This window comes from Ambystoma mexicanum, chromosome 5p (genome assembly GCF_040938575.1).
Source record: "Ambystoma mexicanum isolate Mex_15411 chromosome 5p, UKY_AmexF1_1, whole genome shotgun sequence".
NCBI lineage: Eukaryota > Metazoa > Chordata > Amphibia > Caudata > Ambystomatidae > Ambystoma > Ambystoma mexicanum.
Genome location: NC_090930.1, coordinates 528371398 through 528395698, shown reverse-complemented (window position 1 = coordinate 528395698; position 24301 = coordinate 528371398).

Here is a 24301-nt window from a genome sequence, read left to right as displayed (position 1 = left end):
GGTGTCTGGGGATATTTATCTTTGTAATGGAGAGATGTACTGCTATGTTATATGATAAAGAAAATTATATTGAGTATGAATGGAGGGATGTATAAAGTTTCACCAAATCCAAGTTTCCTAATGGAGAAATCTTCTAATTATTTTTTCTTAGCTTTTTGTTTATATGCGGGGTGAGACCCCCTGCCGGCCTCTCACTTCCCCGCTACCTTATCCTGGTATGACGTCCTTTCATCGCGGGATGTTTTTTTCGCTGGGTTTTATACCGTGGATTTTTTTTTAAAAAATCATCGAATTGTTTGATGTTGGTGTATGGGAATATAAACGAAATTAAAGGGGATGGGGCTTGGGGGGTAACCACCCCAAAAAGAAAAAAAGAAAAAATTCTGAGTTTTTTCGGAAACAAATCTGCGGTAAAAAACCCCACAAAAAAAATCCTGTGATGAAATGACATGGAACCCTTATCCTATAACCTTACCCAACCCCCTATCTATCTTTTTTAATGTAACCACTTACCCTACCTAATTCGAAGAATAAAAACTTTAAAGATTTCCAAATCAGGGAAATGGTATTTGGAAACATCGACGGTAACATGAATGGAGAGCCTTCAGTGAGAAATATTTCAAATGAAAAGGAGGTGCTGGTCAAGGAGGAATCGAGAGGAGGTGGAGTTTTCTGGATACGAATATAAATAATCCCAGATGAGGTTGTATGATAGGGGCTAAATTTGGCATATGTGTTTGATATATATGTGAACATTTAATGGAATGAACGGTTGTTGCTGCATAGTTCAGACGAATCAGATACATAGAAAAAGAGGCAAACCTGCTGTATAAGTGGTTAGGAGATGCAGATTATCATAGATGTGTATGGGGCAATGATCGCTTGCAGCCTAGCAATAAAAAAGAGTGGGGGAAGCAGGAAAGGGCTAAATGGTGCAGAAATGAATTGTGCATAATTATAGAACTGGGTAGCTGTACTCACTCTCTTTCACTACATTCAATTATTTTATACCTCCTTACTCTCTTATTTTGTCTTCTATACTCTGACCTCTTACCGCCATACTGTGCCATGTTCTCTGACTACCAACAGCCTCCATTCTCTCCCCCTTAATGTCTTTTTCCTGTCTACTCCCACCTCTCCTCTGTCCCTCTGATCTTCTCACACTCCTCACCCTTTTATCTCTCACACTCCCCTCCTTCACCTATGAGAGTCTCCACCCCTTTATATGTGCCCTCTACAACTCTTGCCTCTACCTTCCTCTCTCTACCACTTGTTAGGGAGAATTCTCAATATGTGCTAATTTCTCTTACCTTTTGAGACCCCCAGCAACTTTGCTGGATTTCTAGGATTTGATTTTTTGTACCTGGAAAAAGTGTGAGGCTTTTTTCCCACTCTTTCATGTATTTTGATGTGCGTTTTATTTTTGTGTTCTTTTGTTATGGAGTTTTAAAACAACTCCATAGGCATCATCTTTTTCTGTGTGCCACACAGCACCTTCAGTGCAGTGGCACAGGGATGTCTTTTAGACTTCCCAAGGTTTAAATACCTTCTCTGGGACTGACTACTGTCTCCCAGAGCATGTAAAGTTAAATTGACTTTACTAGTCTCTTTAAATTTACTGACCCAGCACACACTATCTTCCTATAGAGTGCTGGAGCGGTTGCCTAGCTTCCCCTGAGTCAAAACACTCATGTAACAGTCAAATGTTACCCTTTCCTACTTTAAATGGCTGGTGGCAGTGGTTTAGATCAAGCTACCATGATTTTTCCCGACTGCTAACAAAAGTAGCAAAAAATCGGGTCAGCCATGTTTTTCATTATGCCACCCAAGACCTATCTGTAAAAACAGACTCCAGTCGACTTTTATCGCCATTTCTTTTAGGAAAGGTCCTTGTGTTTGTCTCTGCGCACCAAACCAGGTTTAGTCCCTTTGCTTGTTGGCCTTTGGCGGGCTTCAGTGCTGAAGCCCTCCTCTGGCGTGATTGGCCGGCTGGCTGTCCGGCAAGGACAGCCACGCTGCTGTGTGAGTGACAGCCAGGCTGAAATGAATGGGGGGAAACTGTTTAAAAGCAGGTCTCTGGGACTTGGAAAGCAGAGTCGACCACTGGAACGAAAGAACCGAAGACGAGCTCAAGGAAGAGGACTGCTGCAACTCCTGGACGACCGGTGAAGCCCTGCTGCAAGTCCGAATTTCCTGAAACTCCATTGACAGAGAAGCGCTTAAAAGTTAACTTCTTCCCTTGAGTTTGGGGGGAACAACCAACCCTCAAGCCACCTGGACACCGTCCCCATCTGGTCGAATTTTCATCAGAGTGCTGTTGAAAGCCGGATAGCCAGAGGGAAGGAAACCAGCTTGTGGACTTTAAGGCCCTCACCTTAAACCGACGTCTTGCTAAAACTTTTGGCCTCATCCCTGGGCAGTGCAGGAACCTCCGGACGTCCTCTTTCTTGTCCCCACGAATGAAGCACAGGAACAGCAAGATCTGCTCGAACTGCCAGGAACAACTTCCTCAGCTACAGCTCTTCTTCATTGAAAAGGTACTGTGCAAACGCGGTCCGGAAATATTTTCGGCCATCGAGAAAGTGCGAGAAACTTTCCTCAACTACAAAGGCTTGTCCTTCCCCTAACATTCGTCAAACATTTTGCCTAGCCAAATTCTTCTAATCTCCGTGGCAAAGACTTAACCGTTATCTACCAGAACTGTGCTATCCTATACAAAGACTCTGAACCATTGACTTTGGCCCAGGCCTATGAGAAGAATTGCTGGTTGTAGTTAACTGAAACCCTTTGCCCTGCCTATGAATGTATACTGGCTGTCTATTCTTATAACCTTGTCATTTTGCCCCTTTATTAAGTATCTGAAGTGCCATTTCACTCCCACTTCAGCGGAGCTACATTTGTTCATTTACTTACCGGTTGTGTTTTTGTGGTTTATTAGGGTGTGATATTGAGCTGCTTATGCTAGTGTAATGTTTTCTAACTGACTGAGTAAATAAATGTATATTCTTTTACCAAGAAAGCTTGAATCTGTGTATATTTGAATCACTGTATTTGTTGGTCTTTTGGTAACGTGTTCTACTGCTCACTTAAACTCTTAAGATAAGTCTGGCTGCTCAGCCACTGCTACAACATAATTGTGTAGAACAGGCTTGTACCAAAGGTGAGATTGTGCTCACACCTGTAGTCTTAATTGCATATAGTGTTCCCAAAGGATACTGCATGTGATTCTGCCTAACACTGGTGGCAGTGGTGGAATAAAGTATACTTGTTACATTTAGAGTGCCACTTTTACCTTTGTTCAAATAACCCTCACAAGGATAACCAACACTAGTAAAGCAATTATTTTATCATGACTGATATGGAAAGCTTCAGACAGGAGACCGTGGTGACTTTAACTGTTGATCAATTGAGAGATATGTGTAAAGCCAGAGCCTGACCTGCTTTCAAGTTATCTGAGGCTTCTTCCATCATGTGTGACATTCTCCTCCGGAGACCTATCACATAGTCAGTGACTCTCACTGGCTTGCTGAAAGGAGCACTCTCCAACCCCTCCTTAATCAGGGCCAAGGGCCTCTAACTGGATGGTCATAGAGAAGTTCAAAGGGACTAAATCCAACTCCCTCCTGAGGGACTTCTCTATAAGCAGATAGAAGGCATGGCAGTAGAAGGTCCCACATTCTTCCAAGGGGTTCCTCTAAAGCACCTAGCATGCTCTTCATGGTAAGGTTGAACCTCTCTACCGATCCATTGGTCTGAGGATGGTAGGCAGTTGAGAACTTGTAAGTTACTCCACAGTTTTTCCACATGGCCTACAGGTAGTGGGACATAAAATTGGATCCCCTGTCAGAGATAATGTCCTTAGGGAATCCTACCCTGGTAAAAATACCAAGTAGGGTCTTAGCCACAGCCTGAGCTGTAACATTTCTCATATTTCTGGCTTCAGGATACTGAAAGTGAGAAGTCCCCAAAATGCACTTTCAACACTCCCAATGAGAGTCAAATAGGACACACCCCCGAGGGGAATGAGACCAAGACCAAGTGCGTGTGATATCAAAAAATCTTTATCTAAAATAGGGTAAGCAAAATCTACATTGCAAACTCCGAGAGCGCTCTGCCGAAAACATGTTACAGTTCAGTTTTAAGACACAATTTCGTCATCAGTGACAGGGAGGCCTAGGGGGCACATGGGAAGTGGGGATTGGTTGCTAAGGGTTGGTGCTTATAGCCTCTATAGGTTAATGCTTGACGATTGGCAGAGGCTCATGCGATGCTGTGATGACGCTTCTTGGGTCAATCGGTCAGCTGGACTCATAGGGCTGGCATGCTGTTCCAGACAGTTCTCAAAATTATACATGTCGAGTTATCTAACAATTGCTAACATTTGCCCTTGTGGCCACACATACTCATTCATCTGACAACTACGAATCATTATGTCCTGCAAAGCTACAAAGCCATTAATCCAACATCAGAAGAGAATAGAATGCATGGTTCAGGTTATTCATCCCAGGTTAGAGGTTAAGTGGTCCTTGGCGGGTCTGGTGTAAGATATATTAGTGAACAGGTCAACAACAAGTTATTGCACTCTAAGACATATTTGTTCAAAGGCCATAGATTAGAATAAAGGGTTCACTTGGAATGTTCATCTGGTACTTCAAATGGGAACACATGAATGGAGTGTACATCACAGATAGACACCAGGTCATGAGCAATATATATCATAGTGGTAGCAGGTATTATTATGAGGTAAGGGTCAGTTTATCCAAACACCATTGTATAACCCTCTGGTTCATCTTGGCATGGTGGGCTGAGGGGAGGGAAGTTGGGCTTGTTTAAGATGCAGCCCCATGTTGCATGAAGAGACAGGATTTTTTACTTATAGGCTTTGACATACATTCATTACAGTGGGATTATACCATCCACGGCATGTGAATACTTGGCTATTATTTCACACTTCTAGGCATGTGATTACTTCAAACTAAAATGAGGTAGCTTGTGCTTACACATGCAGGTTTATATTTGCTTGTACGTTTTACTACTATAATACATTCCTATCACACATCTAATATATACATTGTACTACATTCTGTTATATCTCACACTTATAAAAATGGATCTTGATGGCATTACTACATTTATACATGTCTTGTGCAACGGGACGATATGCAGTTATTTATTATAATTCTCTTAATACTCCACATGCGGTAAAGCAATTCATGAACAACCTATTCTTGAATGGGTGGTTTTAAAAGGGGATGTACTTTTCACATATTGAGGCGTGAGCAAACATTACATACTGGAGAGTCGCTATAAGTTATTCAGGCATATTCAAAGAGTATGGGGGTGGTGTTCTTTATGGCCTGGGTCTGCATGTTGGGGGCAGGTTTATAGAGACAAATGACTTTCTGCAGCCAGGCCTTGAGCGGGGCGGCAGCTGGGTCAATGAGGTAAGATGGAAGACAGAAGATACAGTGTGATGTTTGTTTCATTCGCATGGCCAGCCCCCATGAGAACGGGCGGCTGCAGGGATGACAAAGGGGAAGAGGTGGGAGGAGTAGCTTGCTCGCTGTGCGCATCTCAAGGGGAGAGCTGCAGGCCTGTGTTCTAGTTTCGTGGCTGGGTCTGCCATTGTATGAAAACAAAATGGAGTTGGTGGGCACACAAGATAGAATCCTAATAGGCTTTAGTCTGTGCTGTCTTCAAGAGCTACAGTTCACTGGTGGCATTCCTGCACGGGTGCTCTGTGGCTGGGGCCCTGTGCCCAAAGCAGCCGCACCAAACTATAACCAGGAAGTGTATATTTGACTTGGAATGGATGGGGGGTTCTGGGACTCCCTCCTCCCGCACATTCCCCCTTTTCATTACTTAAGTAACGAATACTGTAATTCCCCCAGTCTCTTACGTTCTTCTTCCTCAGCTACTGCCTCATCCCATGCGGGAGTTCCCTTTATTGGCATCCATGCTCTACGCACTGCCTGAGGCTTTTCTCCCCTTCTAGCATACTCATCAGGGGTGTAGGTCATGTAAATGCAACCTCCATCTCCCTCCAGATTCACCCATACTTCATTGTACCATTGTAGTTCCCTTGGTCCTTTTATGGTCGTGTGATATAAGTTGTCTACTATGTACCCCGTGATCTATATTGCGGTCATTCTAAATTTTGGCTCTGAAGCTTCTCCTGTTTGCACTTCTGTCTCGTGTTTTATTTCCGCCATTCCATTTGCACGGCCCATTGTTACCATCATTAACGCACCATTGGGTACTGCATCAGCACTGCACCTGAGACCTAATTGGCACACACAAAAAATGAGGAGTAGAAAAACAATGAGGGTTATGAGTAGTTTAACTGTCATTCCGAGCCAGGATGGTACCCAAGAAAAAATGTTGTTGAACCAGGAGCTGGGCTGTGTTCCCCCTTCATCCTTCATACGTTCTTCAACGTCGTACACCGCTGCTATGACATGGGAAAGGGAGCCGTTGTCCTTGTCTGCAGAAGATACGAACGTGCAACAAGTGCTCCCGATTTTTCGGCAAACAGCTCCATCCATTGCGGTCAACAGGTCTAGCACATACCTGTTCTGCATGGTCATCTGTCGTAAAGCTCTGAGTTCCACTTTGATGATGTTAAATCCTGCTTCTGTGTTGTTGGCCAGTGGATCAGCTCCCATCTGGTAATTTGAAGCCATTTTGCAATTGCTCTTGCCTGGATGCTGGGAACAAGAGATGCAAAGAATGTCTCGACAGAACTGAACAACCGGAATCAATCTGAGATTTGTGCTAAATGTTCTGAGGATTTGGTGGAGATATAGTATGACGATCTTTTCTTCCGCTGTATTGTGCTCTGCAAGCTTTCTTTGGCCAGTACACACACGGGAGCTTCTTCGGTAGGTGTCGGGGACATTTCGTCTGCTTCTTGCATTTTTTCTCCTTGCTGTGACTTTCTGGGATCACCATCAGGGCAGAATGCAGCGTTGCCAGAGAGCATGTGCCTCTCCATGATTGCGGGAGGTGCAAGTACACCTGTTTGCCGCAAACCCAGTAGGTATCCATCATAGCTGCTGTTCCTTTTTTCATGTCCGGTATTATGAGTCTTGCTACAGTTCGTATTTTCTCCCATGTTCACCTTTCCTTCCCCACAGAAGCATAATTCATATGAAATTTCTTTTTGTAGCTTAAAGGGTTTCTCGAGTGCCTTGACCCAAGTGAGTTTTGCTATGTGTTCAGTCCATATTGGAGCGCATGTTCTTTGTAACCATGATATTTTTTCCTCCGACAGTCCTCATAATGCTTCTGCTTAGCATAATATTTGTTTGTTTTGCCATTTATTGTCCGAATGTATTGTTCCTTTTATTACCCAAAAAGGCTCCTTTACACAAATCACCCCTTGCGGTCTGGAGTAGCATTTACGCTCGTTCTGCAAAAGTTCAAACGGAACAGTGTGTGCTTGAAAAGTGTTTTTGATTCTGCATAGCGCAATGTAGGAGGCACTGTGCCTCTGCAAATGGAATTTCTTGTGGCAATAATACCTTCGGTGTAGGTCGAGGCATGGGGTATAAGTGAGCACACGTAACAAATTTCGTTCGTTATTTGTTTTGCGGTGTTGCTCATGTCGGCATAACATTTATTTGTCTGGTGTGGGTACTGTGGATCATCCACTGCATCAAGGCTGAGGTTGTAATGCTCATCCCATCTCTCTTGTTGTGCCCCTCTCTTCCTTCTCCTGTTACCACCCCCCTTGTCACCCTGAAGTACCTTGTCATTTCCTTTTTCCTCCCATTCTGTGTATAATCTAAGACAACGTTCGGCCATGTGCTTGTTATGGTGGACCTCCTGCCTGGTAACTATACTATCTGGTGATGAAACACTTGCAACTGGCATTGTGGTTGGGTATGGGTGATTCTGTACCCACGTGAGCTCTGAGGGTGTTCAGTCATTCATAGAATAAACACTAAAATCACATTCATTGAAGTGATGGGGGATTGGAATGGTAGGTGTGACCATACTATTAGTTCGATTATCGTAATATGATTCATTGTTGTTATTTCTGTGTGCCCAGATCAACTTAAAGCTGCCCCATATTAGATGGGCTCCTTTCTTGATCAATTTTGCCCCACCACCCCCCTCGCTCATGTCTATTGAAATAAAGGCAATAGCCCAATACAATACCAGCCCAAAAAATGTTGAAAAGAATATTACTGACACACGAACAACATACATTCATACGAATAACTAGGGTAAGCATTTGTTCTTCTCTTATTTCTATCTACTCTATTGTCGTTGTTCGTTGGGGCCTCCTGCATGGCCATTGTAGCTCCTATTAAATTAGATAAATGCTTTGTTAAGCATACACATCATGCTCAAATTTTGGTTATCTACAAATTCAGGTTGTAATCACACTTGCCACCCTTCTTGCTTATGCTCATACCTTGATGCATGCATCTATTTCACGTTCTTCCCTTCCTCCTCATCATATTTTTGATCATGAGGGAGAGGAATCGAAGAAGGTGGCATTGTGCATGAAGGTGAATGGCTGAAAAAATGGAAACAAGTACAAGAGAAATTATCCATTATTTCACTATACAATTATTTACATTACTTGTGTTTCTACTTTTCGTATTCCGCATTTGACATCTGTACCCATCAAATTTGTGTTCCTTTGCCAGCATTTTCTTCTAATGTGCATCGATTCCTCTTTATATTCAATTCAATTTCCTGTCATTTTTACTTCCCCACTCGCTATGTTTGTGCAATGTGCTCATCTCTGCCATTTTCTTGGTCTGCGCAGTCCGTGCTCATGTGGGGCTTGCGTACATCTGTTAAATGAACCCAATACCTCAGGCCCTGCACTTTTACTGCAGTGGGCATGCAGTATATTACCTTGTAAGGGCCATGTAACCTGGGCCCGTTCCACCTACGCACAAAACTCCTTACGTACACCATGTCACCTGTCACCAACTGTCAGTCTGGGCTATCTGTGCCTGGAGTGGTCGTATCTGTGGCCATATCTTGTGTGAAAGGAGGTATGATTTGTTTTGCTATGGCTCGTGCTCCTCTTGTGAGGTGTCTTAGATATTCATGGAACTCTTCTCCTCGTATTGTGGCACTTCAGTGTGCATCTGACTGTCTACACAAAGGAGAATGGGCTGTGTGCATCCTCCTACCTGTCACGATCTCATGGGGTGACAGGTGGTGGTCCTTGCTGGGCTGATTCCTCATCTCGAACAGGGCCAAAGGTAGACAATAGACCCAGTTATTTTTTAATGTATCACATTATTTTGACAATCTGCTTTTGAGTAGTCCGTTAATTTTTTCCACAATCCCGTTCGATTGCAGATGATAACTCATGCAAAGTTTATGAGTTATGCCCAACATTGCTGTTATGTGTTTGAGCATGTCGTTTACAAAATGCGTCCCATTATCGGAACTATGACATCACAGATACCTCAGCGGGGGAAAACTTCTCTGACCAAAGATTTAGCAGCACATTGTGCATCTGGATGAGCACAGGGGCCTGCCTCCACCCAACGGGAAAAGGGGCAAACCACCACGATCAACTATCGGGACCCATTGCACCTCTCTCCCATGCCTGCATAATCTATATGCAGCTCTCTGAATGGCCATTCTGGCTTTGGTAATGTCCGTTTCAATGTTCGTAATGTTATTCCAGAGTCGTATGTTTGGCACGTGACATATTCTATTATTAACTTCGTAATTTGGTCCTGCAACCCTGGGGCAAACCAGTCCTGCTGTATGTCTGCAATGATATGTTGTTTTTCATTGTGGGTGGGAAAGTGCATTTATTGGAATGCTACCTCCAGTAGTTTTACAGGAATTACTACTTTACCTGTGTTATTCTGTCTCCACAGGAGGTCAGTGGACGACTCGCTACATCCTCTCTTTACCCATATCTCCTTTTCCTCAATTGATGCATCTTGCTGAAGTTCAATAATCTGGGAAATTGGCAGTGAATTGAACCCTTCTGGGTGCTCTTCCTCAACCACCTTTTGTAGTGTGTACTCACCTGTTGCTCCCTTTGGTAAATAAGACGCTTCCATGGCGGCAGCATCTGCCGCAGCGTTTCCCAATGAGATGACATCATCACCTCGTGTATGGGCTTGGCATTTCACAACAGCCACAATGGTGGGTTCCGTTAATGCATCAATTAATTCTCCCAACAATGCTGCATGTTGGACGGAGGACCCATCTGCTCTCCTGAATCCCCTCCTTCCCCACCTTGCTAATCCTCCATGCACTGTTATTGCCATGTAGGCAGAATCAGTATATAATGTCACTGCGCATCCTTTAGCAGCATGAAACGCTTCTATTAGCGCTACAAGCTCTGCCGCTTGTGCTGAAAAATGGGATGGTAACCTTCTTTTTTGGACAATTACTTTAAATTCCCCATCCTCCACCCAAACTACTGCTGCTCCTAGGTGCTTCTCTCATGTCTCACAATCTATAGAAGCTGACCCTTCCACAAAATAAATGTCTCCTTCTGTTAGTGCGGTTTCATGCACTGTGGGTTTGTCACTGTTTTCACCTCTGTATGTTGTGCAACCATGTTGCTGCATGTCCTCTACTGTACATGCTTCTGTAAGAAATGTGGCGGGGTTTACACTTTTACACCACACAATGTGAATGTTTGCTCTGGATATGATTATCCCATATGCTGTTGCTCTTTGTGTGGTGAGTGTGCTTTTCGATCTCTCCAGTATGGCAAAAAGGGAGTGTTCTACATACAATGTGACGGTGCCCCTCATCACGATTGTGGAACTTTTTTCGATTGCAAACGCCGCGGCTGCGAGAGCCTGTTCGCAAGTGAAGTGTCCTTGCATTACTGCATCCAGTGTTCCACTATAGAATGCCTGGGGCTTGTGGCCTAGAGATGTCTTTTGTGTCGGCACGGCTGTCATAAGTGTGCTGTTGCAGTATAAAAACAGGTAGAATTTGCAATCATAGTCAGGTGTTGCTAAAACTGGAGCTGTTGATATCAGTTCTTTGAGTGTGTTAAAGGCTGCATGCATTTCTGGTGTCCACTGTAACCAGGTGTTTTCTCGCTGAAATTCCTTGAGTGCCTGTAATAGGGGCCTTGTGTATGCTGCACAATCTAGTATCCAGGCTCGGCAGTAATTACACATACCGAGGAACTTCTGCATCTCTTTAACCGTGTAAGGTTCTTTTACCGCTTTTATTGCTGCTGCTATGTCAGGTATTATTCTTTTGCCATCTTTGGATATCAGCTGGCCTAAGTATAACACCTCTGCCAAGCAATATTGCAGTGTCTGTTTGTCTACCTTGTACCCTTTCTGTGCCAGTAATGTTAGCAGGATGATAGAATCTTCCCTACACTCCTTCTCGTCTTTACCGCAGACCAGCAAATCGTCTACGTACTGAATTACTGTACCGATTGTGTATATGTTTCCAAGATCTTCATGCAAAATTCTGTTAAAAATACTGGGACTTTCGCAGTATGCTTTGGTCAATCTACAGTGTTCGTACTTCTTTCCTCCTAGCGTGAACGCTGTTAGGTACCAACAGTCTGGGTCAAGCGGAATTGAAAAGAATGCATTTTTCAAATCCACCACAGTGAAGTGTGTACCCTGTTTTGGGATGCTGCATAGTATTGAGGCAGGATTTGGGACGAGGGGACATTCTTTCTGTATTACGTCATTAAGGGGGCGTAGGTCCTGGATCATCCTCCAAGCCCCTCTCTTTGCTTTCTTAATCGGGTAAATGCAAGTGTTGCAGGGTGAATTGGATGACACTATTATTCCCTGTACCATTAGTGTATATATTATGTCCTTTATTCCCTCTTCTGCTTCTCTAGATAGGGGGTGCTGTTTTAACTGAGGCAAAATGGCCCCAGGCTTGAGCTGTATCTTTACAGGTGTTACTTTGTGTAGCAGCCCTACATCATGTGGGCCTGTGGTCCACAACTTCTGTGGCACTCGGGACATGTCTTCCTCAAAATATGCTGACGGGGCTTTAACAACCGCTACGAGGGGTAGTGCCACTTGTCTTTTTTGAATCATTATGTCACAAGGGATTGCTATTTCCATCACCATTTCCCCATCATCATCAGTGTCATCAAAGAGTTCCTCATCTGTTAAATCACGCAGGGCCATATTGGCGTTGATGCACAGTACTGTTCTCCACTGGCACCCCTGCATCTCCATAGCAATCACTGCTATTCTTTGTGATGACACCTGTACTGCATGTATATCTAGAGACACTATTGATCCTGGCACTATCTCTGGGTCTGTGATCGGGCGGAAAATAAATTCTGAGGGCACTCTCCATTCCTTTTTTCTCAATTCCGGCACCACTCTCGCTAATATTTTCAGCCCTTGTATGAACATGTCTGGATCTACTGGTATTCCGCATGTTTGTGGGAAGTTTGCTTGAGTGTGTATCACTAACATGGCACGTATTGCACATATTCCTGGTGTAGAATACACTATTCCTCTTTCAGTAAACGATATAGTCATATTAAGCTTGCTGAGGAGGTCCCTTCCCAACAAATTAATGGGTGATTCTTCGTAATACAACAGGGGTGCACGTACAGTTTTCCTCCCGTCTAATTCTTCAGTGTATGGAACCTTGACCACCGCCCCAAAGAACCCTTGCGTTTCCAAAGTCCGATTAGAAAGTGGGAGCCTGCCTTCTCTTAGGCATGATTTTTCCACTCTCGAATCCACCATGAAAATGAACTGTTTGTTTCCTATCGCCGTCCCTACCAGTGGTTCCTCTGCTGCGTGTAGGGTCATTGACAGTACTGGACATGCAAGTGCTCCCTGTGGGCTGTCCTATGCTGAGTACCTTGGGTGTTCATCAGTGTCGAAAACATTGCCTGACGCAACTGCTGCCCCCTGCAGGGTGTAGGTGCTCCGTTCGCTGTGGTAGCATAAGGGTTTCCGTGGGAGGGGGCTGTGTGCTCATGACACTGGGGGTGTTGTGGGACATGTTGTGCAGTGTATTGTGGGGCCATTTGGTGTTCATTCATGTAGCTAGGGTCTGGCTCATCTTCCCTTCTATTTCCGGCTATCGGTAATCCATATGGGCTCCCAGGGTGGGGGTATCCATACTGCTGTTCATTTGAGTATGCATTAGTTTGCCTACTCCGACACTCCCTCATGAAATGGCCCCACCGACCGCAATTCCAACATTGTCCTTGTCCTCCTCCTCCTCTGGGATCTCCATACCCGGAACCCCGTCCCCTTGACCCTCTAAATCCTCTTCTACCACCCCGGCTGGCCCTCACCGGCCACTGTGGGCCCTCGTACTGATTCTCTCCTGGCCATGAGTCCTGGTTATTACCTGTCCAGTTTGCTGCCATTCGCGCCGGTATTCCCATCTGCCCTTCTTCCTCCTCTCGTTCTCTTTCTGCTGTGTTAGTTGCTACTACTGCACTGACCTTCAAGAGTTTGCTTTGTACTAATTTAGCCTCGTCTGCTAGCCTCCGCTGAGCTATCTCTTTCTCTTTCTCTTTGATCCTTTTGCAATGGTGTACTATTATGGTTTGAATTTCTGGCCATCCCTTGGCTTCTATCCCAGCTTTTTTGTCAAGGGCCTTCTGCACTTCCTTTGGGAGTCCTCCTTTTATAATAAAATAAAACAGGGAAGTTGATTGGTCCCAGGCCGTGCTCGTTTCTGCTCTCCACATATCCTGCACTCAAAGAATGAAAGACATTGCATCATCCTCATCTCCCATCGTACACTGCATCATCGATTGTAAATCTGGTGTATCTGGAAACGTTTCTCTTAGTGCGTCCCACACTCTCGCTCGTACTGTGTTAAACGAGGCCCCATCGTGGTGGTCGCAATCCAATGTTATCCCGGGAAACCCCGCCTTCGCCCAGACCCGGTTTGCCAGGTCCCCCACCGCAGATACCAGCAAGCTTTTAACATCCCCATGCCAAGGGCACACCAGCCGTGTGTTTTTCAAAGGCATATATCCACTTACTGGTGCCTCCGGACAGTGGTAGTAGCTGTTTAAGCAAATTGGCCTTATCCATCTGGGCCCATGGTATATAATTTGGCATTCCCCCCCCTGTGAATTAATGGAAGCTATAAATCCTTCCCCCCTTTCCTGTGCTCACCTTTTTTCCTTTCTTCCCTAGTACCCCCATGCGCCCTGTTCTGTTCCTTAGCCTCCCTCTCCATTCTTCCATAGGGGACAACCCTTCCCCAAATGAGGCCCCACCAGTAGCGGTTCCCAATCTCCTTTCTTCTTTTTCCTGTTCCTCTATGTCACACCAGTATTCTTCCTCCCTGTCCGATGCCATCCCTTCTTCGGCTTCCCGCTCACTACCGGCTGTAGTTATTTCTATGATCCTTATGGGGGTGTCCTTGATTCAGAATAATATTTCTCCCTTTTTCCACCCACCCTCTGCTGCCCCTTCACTCAGTTGGGGAGTCACACCCCGTCCTGCAATGGGGGTAGGTGACCCCCCCTTGCTCACTCATGTTCTTTAGGCGGGACAGTTCTGTTTGAGCCATGGTCAGCAGCAAATCTAAATCTTGTGTACATTTCTCAATGTCTATTGTGGGGGTACTTACCTGTCCGGTCATTCCTTGGATCTCGTATGGGCGTGGTGCTGTGGCAGATGGCTTAGGTGTGGATGGTGATGAGGATTGTGCTACGTATACAGGGTCACTGTATCCCTCTGCAGTCACTGGCTTTGTTAATATGGGGTACATACGTGTGGCCTCTGTGTTATTCTCTTTTTGCTTCTTGAGCCCTTCACTGCCAGTTTCTGTCAGGGGAGAAGCATTATAATCTCCACTTTTACCTGGGGGGACTTCTTCAAAAAGTCTCCACAAGTCTAATATTTCCCTTCTGTTCTGCAATTGCTTTCCTTTATATTTAATAAACAGACATGTAGCAATCATGTCTAATACAGCCCTATCAAATGATCCTCCTTGTGGCCAGACCTGGGGTAAACCCTCCCCCTTCAATTCAGTCACTCACTGGTCATGATACTTTACAATCTTGTCTGCATACCTTGTCAGCGTCTTGCAAATATGAGCTAAAGGTGTCTCCACACCCATTTTATTGAATAGTGAGTGTTCCAAATAAACAGAAGAGCCTTCTGTCGGGTGATTATCCCGGGGCCGGCAGAGCCATCCGCGGACCTCCGGGCTGGGAGGCCTCAACTCCTCCCATGTCCCCCAAAAGGAGTATGAGAGACACACAAGGAGCAAGGTGGTTCTGCTGTTTATTATAACAACGGCAGGGATGGGTCTCGGACCGTACGCGTCCGTCAAGACTCTCACTCTTAGTGGGGCTAGCAGGCCCTTTTTACAGCAGTATGACACGCTATCTGCATCACCTGGGAAAGTTAGCAAAAACCTATCGCCACTCTGGATTGGTTCCCCGAGTGGTAGGGTTAGTATAGGGTACGTATAGAGAAGGATATTAGTGGTTAAGGATGAGTTTGGTGGTACACTTGGGCTGTCCATAATATTTGTTACTTCAGAATTGCTACAGGGGACCCCTGGTGATTGGCTAATACTAATGGCGTCAGTGATGAGCCCCCCCGGTGTTCTGATTGGTTCTGCCGCAAGCCCCCAAGCCTGGGACCATCGTCGTTCCCAGCTCGCGGTGTACCTGTCATTAGCAACAATGTGCAACTATGTGTTTGCGCAGGCAACGGACAGGTCTGCTCATAGGCTTGTGAGCGGGTCATTCCCATCGCCGTAGGTGTCCATCTTGCCCCTTTTTTGTTGCAACCTGTATCCCAGACGTGGGACCCAGACGACTTTCTGTCTCGTGGGCCTGGCACTTTGTCAGATCGGTTTGGTCACATGTGGAGAGACTGTAGCTGGAGCAGAATTCTGAGCATTAGATTTGTATTTCGCTTCTGTGGGCTTGGCTTTTTTCAGATATAACCTTGGCGCTGGGCTGGTAGCATGCGAATTGCAACATCTTGGCCTTGGCTGCGAGCTCTCGCTGGGGCTCGTTCTGTGTGATCAGCACTTGTACTCTTGCTCTGAGAGGATTTTCATGGCGAGGCTCTTGCTTGCGGCCTGCTCGGGGCTAGTTCATGAGTGGCGGTACATAATCCATTATATGGAGGTTGTGGGTTGACAGGGCGCCACAGGCAGTGTTAGGTATACATGATGGTGTCGTCATAGGGCGAGAGGTGGGAGAAGCGTCAGCAAGCGTATACACAAGCTCTTCAGGCGTCTTGCGTTTCTGCATTGCTATTAAAAGGGCCTATGTGAAAAATAACAACGATGCACGTCAGTGGGTGTGTCAGTCACCTACGTCATAGCACTGTGTATATTCTTCGTGTAGGTTGGTGTGTGAGTGACCAGGGTTCATGGTGGCACGTGTGTTCTTTGGCAGTTTGGCTATGTCGTTATGGCATCTCTAACGATGTGGATACTTGGGGCTGTTGTTTTAGTCAAGCTCATCCATGCCGCAGGTGTCGGCTTGAATCGGACAGGCTGGTGGGCATACCCTTATGTTCCTGAACCAGGGTATTTTGTCATCTGGTAGATAGACAAAACTCGTCCCGTGGGGGGTGTCTGGGTCGTGATCCTCTAGGCCATGGTCTGGATGAGATTGGGGGGAGGGTGTTTTTCCATTCTCCCACCTCAGTCCCCCCTCTGGTCGACTTGTCGACCACAAACATATCCTTTTCTTTATCTCCTCTTACTCTCCATACTTTAGTTATTCCAGCCAAGTGTCCATAGTGGTTGACATGATCTTTGAACGACCAGTACATATAAACACAGCTGCTGCATCGTTTGCAGTATACCCATCTTCCGACATAGCTCCTCGGGTTTCTTGGGTTCTCCACTTTTACAGATGGCGGATCCAAGTGGTTGTTAAGGATCTGTTTACGCAACCTCTCTCTTTCCGTTATTATCATGTCGGTGTGCTGGTCATCATCAGTTGGCATCAAGGGGTGCATGCCGATCATTTCTATCATTTCGTCTGTAGTGCGTGCTTTTCTGGCCTTCCAGAACCTTATTACAATAAATACAGCTGCAGCTAATATTATGCATTCAACTATAATCTTCAGTCCATCTGACAGCCATGATGGCATCTATGACCATATGAATGAAAACCAACTGGTATCCTTCTTTACTCCTTTACTTTCTTCCATCATTTTGGAGTGCATCTGGGCCAGTTGTGATACTGCTTCAGTAAGTGTCCCATTACCTGCGTCCTTAGCAGGGATAAATGTGCAGCATCATTGTCCAATTTTCGCACAAACTCCTCCTTCCATGGCCGTGAGAAGATCCAGCACATATCTGTTTTGTAGTGCTACCATTCTCACCGCTCGTAGCTCTTCTTTTATGGCGTTGAATCCATTTACTGTCGAATTAATTGTCATCATCAGGTAGTTTCCTGTCAGGGGTTCTCCTTGTCTTTTCACTCTTGGTAAAATGTTATTGTTGTTATTTTTGTCTCCTTCTCATGATTGTATAGACCTTTTCCTCCTCTTGTTCCCTTCGTCCATCTTGGGGAAATTGGCCATGTTACCATGTTTTTGAGGCACAACCAGTGATGGTACGTTGATGTGTACCATGGTACATATTCCATTCCATAATGGAGACAAGGTGTGGTTTGCCTTATCACTGCAGGCCCAATAGTGGTCCATTATGTCCTTCTCCATCCACGTCAGCATGGGTACATATTTACCCCACGTCGTCCAACATCTGTCGTTGTGCTCCTGCATGATGGTAATATTTTCTCTTGTTATCATGCTGCTCCCAACCACTCCTATTTCCCATTCATTGTTCATATATATTTTCCCAGTTATTGTTATCAGTGGTCTTTCCCAGCATCCTTGTTCACCAGGAACTTCAGTGGTGTACCAATCACAAGGCAGGTATTCTAGCGTTACTTTCTTCGTTTCTCCTTTTTCGGGACCATCTGTCATGTATCTGAAGGCTTCAGCATGTAAGCTGCTTTTATGGTAGTTCAAATATGTCTTGAGGAAATTATTTTCGTATGGGTATGTGTCCCTTGTTTTCCACTGAAGTCTCACCACCGTCCCTTGGAATCGTCCCCTTGTTTGGAATAGCGCCAGATATATTATACATTGTACTGTTTTTGCCTGTATTTCAGTGGCAACAAATGTTCTTTATGCGCTCATGGCGTATAGGATCAATGAGCACACATAGCAGTTGTCCTCAGTTGTCTGCTTACCAATTTTGGTCATTTGCTGGTACCACATGTTGTTTGAGACGTGTGCTGAATCTGTTATGTAATTATCGATACCTTTATTGTCTGCATATGTGCTGCGTTTAACTCTACTTCCCTTACCTTTAGGGTTGCTAGTACCACCTGATATCATACCTGTTGCAGCCGTGGGAGGGGGTAGGTTAGTTTTGGATGCAGCCATAATATTGGAAGCATAGTTTTTCTGCCATACAGAGGCAGCCAAAAAACCAGTGATCACCAACACTCCTATCAATTTTATTACAAGAGCTCATCTCACTGGCATTTGTGCTCTTACCTTGCTGCGGTACGGCAGCTTATTCTTGCGTTGTTAAAGGTGCCCGCCTGAAAATTCTGAAGGGGTGTGTTATTGTAGTTAGTATTGTTTAATTAAGCTCTCCCTATCAAATAATCGTTCAATGCCCAGGCGAAAAGCTGTTCCCACGCTAATCTCAGCGACTTATCTCTTAGAGCCGGCAAGTGCTCGTGAAGATGGGGAAATGATTGTTTTATGGCCGAAACAAATGCGGTGTAATATATGCGTACCCTCCTCCTTTTCAGGTACTTTGGCCTCCTTATGTGATATACAAATTGGTCTGATAGGGCGTCAGGGGTGTTATCATCTGTGGGCAGCATCTACTCCTGGGCAGAGCACACTGTTAGTTACTTCACTTTCTAAACAATACAATGATATGCGGTACCTGCATGTGCGAGAGAAAATAAAAGAAAAACATATAAGTGTTTTATATGTGTGTGTGTAACTTTCAAGTTTGTTGTACAATGTCCTTCATTCGGTGGTGGCCTGGGCGGGGCTGGGTTGGGCAGAAGTTTGTTTACTTTGTGATCTCATGATCATGGGGTGGGCTATGGGCAAGTGTCTAAAATCTATGGCAGTATTTGTGAATGGGAAGGGTTCAGGGGCAGTGACACAATTGTCCTTGGTAGCAGTTGCTGTGTCCTTGTCTGTAGCCGACGTTGCTGGTGTTGCTGGTTTTATGATGGCCCTGTCGTCAACGCTAGGGTGGGTCTGATGTTTGTAGGGCTTTACGTCGTGGAGGTGATTCCAGGCACGCTTATCATGCAGTTTTACTGCTCTGGGAGCCACTGCCTCTACCAAGTGGGGCCCGGTAAAGCGCGAGCTGTTCCACTTTCTATTGAAGTTGTGGAGGAGCGCATGATCTCCCTCCGCAACAGTGCATAGTCCTTCCTTTTCTTGTTCCTCGTTGGTGTCTTCTTGTTGAGAGCTCTTCGACCTGCCCCGCGTGCGCTCAAGCTGTTGAGATATAAAGGCGACACTAGTAATCAAGGAAGACACATATTGATACATTTCTTCACCAAAAATAGTTGCAGTGTTATCATAGTCGGTAAAGGCTCTTGATGTTGGCATTAAAGGAAGGCGCATTTGACGGCCGGTCACCACCTCGTGGGGAGTGAGGTGGTGATCAGATCCTGGCCTATTCCTCAGCTCAAATAGGACCAGCGGAAGGCAGTACAACAAGCTCATTTTAGTTTTGTGCTGAATTTTTGCAATTTCCTCTTTTAATAGGCCATTCAGGCGTTCACATACACTGTTGGCCTGTGGGTAGGGCGCACATGCAAATTTATGTTTGATGCCCAGCAGCGCTGTGATGTGCTCAAACATTTCATTTGCAAAGTGTGGGTCATTGTCTGACCGCAGCATGTCGCAAACACCCCACCTGGGGAAGACCTCTCTCACCAAAAATGTAGCTTCTCTGAACAAATCCGCGTGTGAGCAGGGTCCAGCCTCGATCCACCTGGAGAATGGACATACCACTACAATCATATACCTGTGACCTTGACAAACATTGATCATATCAACATAATCAATGTGGAGGTGTAGGAAGGGTCCTTCTGGCCGGGGTATAGTACATTTTATCACTTGCAGCGTGTGACCAGCCATGAACTGTTGCCACGTGAGGCATTTGCTGATGAAATTAGCAACATGAGAATTTAACTCGGGCAGAACCATGCTTCCCTAATTTGTGCTGCAATCACTTCCTTTCCTCTATGTGCTGGATGGTGAAGCTGAGCCAGGGGGTGGTGTTCAACAGTGCCAATGGCATGACCACCTTTCCAGTATTATTTTGGTGCCACAGTGCATCTGTTGGGGACATTGTACACCCCCTCTTCACCCATAGCTCCTTTTCTTGCATTGGTGCAGCTGCCTGCAACTCCATTATCTGGGTTGCGGGGAGGTGGGTGTACCCATCCTTTATCAACATCTGTCTTGCCATTGATCTCCCCCTCCCTCTCTCTGATTCTGGGGGGGTCCACATTTCGCCAAAATATGCAGCATGCTTGGCATGTGCTTCTGCTGTTTCATTACCTTTTGAGATAGGGTAATCTCCGTTAGTGTGGGCCTGACACTTAACCAAGGCCATTTCTTGGGGATCGTTAATTACTTCAATCAATTTGGCTAGTAACAGGGCATGTTGCACTGGGGTGTCATCAGCTCTTCTAAATCCCCTTCTCTGCCATTTTATTAAACCTGAGTGTACTGTTGATGTTACATATGCACTGTCAGAGTATATAGTCATTCTTTTATCAAAACTTTCCTTTAGTGCCAAAATCAGTGCAACCAATTCCACCGCCTGAGCCGAATAGTGCTGTGGTAATTGTACACATTTTACTGGGACATACATCAAATCTTCTGTCATTTTAACCACTGCTGCCCCTGTTCTCCTTATCCCATTGCTCCAATCAATAGTTGATGACCCATCAATGTACATTATTTCACCCCCTTTAAGGGCATCCTCCTCTACCTTCCTTGTGCTAGAGTACATTTCAATAGTCTGTATGCAATCGTGGGCATAATCACCTTCTTGAACAATGTCTGCTATGAATCTGGCTGTGTTTACATTACTGCATATGACAATTGTCAATTCGGGTCTGGATAAAATGATTTCATAACCTGACGCCCTCTGTGTGGTCAGTGTGGACTTAGGCTTGTTCAAAATTGCAAACAGTGCATGTTCCACAAATAATGTGGTGGGGCACCCCATTGTTATTGATGATGATTTTTCCACCGCAAATGCTGCTGCGGCGAGGCCCTGTTCGCAAGGGAAATGACCTAACATCACAGGATCCAAGTGACCACTGTAAAAAGCTATTGGCTTGTGCCCCATGCTTTTTTTCTGAGTCAGTACTGCCTTCATTACTGCTGAGTCGTAATGTGAAGAAATGAAAAATTGATGTTCGTAATTTGGAGTGGCTAGTACGGGAGCTGTGGATATGGCGTGTTTCAACTCATCAAACGCCTCTTTCATTTCTCTTGTCCACCCCAACCTCTTGTCCCCTTTTTGTGCCTCTCTTAGTGCTTTGAGCAGGGATCCTATGTATGAGCTGTAGTCAAAAACCCATGCTCTGCAGTAGTTGCATAGGCCCAGGAACTGCTGCAGCTCCCACACGGTTTGTGGTTGTGGTGTGTTGGTTATGGCTTGTGCTCCTTGTGGTGCAATGTTTCTCCTGTGCTGGGAGATTAGTTGGCCAATGTATAGTACCTGTTCCTGGCAGTACTGTAACTTATACCCCTTCTCAGCCAGCACCGTCAGCATTTTTACTGAGTCTTCCCTGCACCTCTCCTCAGTGGTGCTGCAAATTATTATGTCATCAACATATTGCAGCACCGTCCTCTCCATTTCAATGTTTCCCAAATCCATCTGTATTACTCTGTTGAAAATTGAGGGTGACTCGCAGTACCTTTGTGGTAACCTGGTGTGTTTCCATTTTGTATTCCTGTATGTGAAACTTGTCAAGTCTTGTGAATCTGGGTGCAGAGGTATTGAGAAAAATGCATTTTTGAGGTCAATCATGGTGAACCGTGATGCCTCTGCTGGTATTTGTTAGGAAAGATTTCGTAATTGTAGGTAACTTTCCTTCCATGTGGCAACCCCTAAACTTTTTGCTGTTGTTTTTCACCTTGTTCTTGACTTTGCCAGAGAAGTGCAGCCTTCTGCCGCACTCCTCTGGGCTTTCGCTCCTTTCTTACGGGGAAACTGACATGCCCTTAAGACAGTCAGTACCGGGGAACGCTGTTTCCCGTAGTTTCTTTTATCATGTTGCGGCTTTCGTGCAACATGACACAAGAGGGCACTGTAAGCTAAGTTACAGCTCTCTTGGGTCTCTAGCCTTCTACAGGCCCTAGATACTTGTTTAGGATTGTATCTGATCGGTGCAAGTGATTCAGGGACGGGAATGGTGGCAGCAATCGTTTCTTGTGTTTTGAGCTCCTTTTGGCGTTCTAAGCGCGTTTCTCGCGCTTAACCCAAAATGGTGGCCTGGCTCCCAAAATGGCCAGACCACGAGGCTCCTTTGTCCTGTCCACTGACCGTCTTGCTCCCTTCACCTTCCCCAGGTTGAGCCGACCCGGGGCCTTCCTTATTTGGGCATGTACTTTCCCGCGAAACAATGATGCTTTCGCGGGCTTCTACATGTCTTGTGTGTGCCTCCAGGATGTGGGCTTGGATGTCTGGTCCCAATACACATCCTGGGTGCCAGAGAGTCTAGGGTGGTGTGAATGCCTGGGACCACCGTGGTCCGTGATTGGTCCACGAATGGTGTGAGTGTTGATGAGCGGATCTCCCATTGGGTCCCCTCCGTTTTGGCGCGAAGGGAACCGTGGATAAGAGGGGGCTGGAAACACTACTACCATGTCGATCTCCTGAGTTCTCACGAACGAAGGAATACAGGAGCCAAGTATCCTGCAACCAAGAGGCTGGACCGAGGAATCGCTGGTGACCCGCTGAAGGACTTCTCCTCTGCACTGCTGTCGCCTTGTGAAACCCTTTTCACCTTTGATCGAACCCGAAGGCCTGTACTGGTACTTCGACCCTTGGAATAGCGGGAACAGCTATTCTCGGCATCTTCACCATCTCCTGCCAGTAAACCTTCGGAAGCGTCTCTGGGCCATCCAGCTGACTGACCAGCTTACACGGGAGTCTTGCTCTGTAACCGCCGCCAGATTGTGTAGTATTTCGAGTCCTTGTCACTCTCACACGCTTCCTACACTTGGCGTTCCCAGGTCTGAAGTGAGTAGTGTACATTTGGCTCAGATACACACGGCCGCTCCGTTGCCCTGCTGTGGCAACAAACTGTGCGGGTTTCTTCGATTGGGACGTCTTTTTACTCAACACGACGACGAGGCGTTCCCTGCTCTTCTGAACCTGCCAGCTACTGAAACGGACGCGGAGAAGCCTGGGTCTGCTTGCATCGGGGACCGGTGAGTAGCATAGCTAGGATCTGGTCGCCCTCCTGCAGGAGCCCATTGCTTTTCCCCGCTGTGTCAAACAGCACCCTTTTCCGTACTCGCGCTCTGCTTCTGCCCACTGTGGAGGCTGCGCTTGAGTCGCGGAACTTGTTCTTCTTCTTTTGTGCACTAAACTGAACTGCCTGATTTCCCTCGAAGAGCTTCTCCTTTTGCCCGTTGGCACCAGCGCGTGCAGGTACTTTTGAGCACAAGGCTCCACTCTTCGCAGGGCTCGGACTTCCATCTAGTTAGGTGCCTCTGAAGGCGAACTGGGTCTAAGCATTATTTCGCACTGCCTGTCTTCCTTCCCTTTTAGATGGACTACCCATTTCGTGCATCTAACGCTTGAGACTGTCGTATTTGTATATATATTGTGTTGATATGGTATGTGTTGGTTTACTAGCGTTATATTGTGATTTTCTCGCTACGGTCATTGTTTTAAAGGCCTTGAAATAAATGTGTTTATATTTTTAATATAACAACTGTTTGGAGTAGTTTGTAAGTGTTCTTGCTTTGTGTGCTCTTTGCGGGCTTTCAGTCACCCTCACCCCTCTTGAGACCTAGTCTTGACCGCCGAGATCGCTACCTTGATTGGTCTGGCTCGTCCAGAGGTTACCCTGTTCCAAGTAATTAGGTTGGCCTTCTGAACTTCTGCGCCACCAGGACAGAGTTCAGAAATCCGTCTTAACAGTATTCCACATAGTATTGTGGCTGGGTTTGTTGCTATGGGATATTCTACCTCTACAATGTAATTCAAGGGCTTGAGGTCCTGGATGAAACGCCAAGACCCTACTTTAGCTTTGCGCTCTGGGTACACGGCCATGTTACATGTTGATTCTGATGGTACCAATGTGCCATTA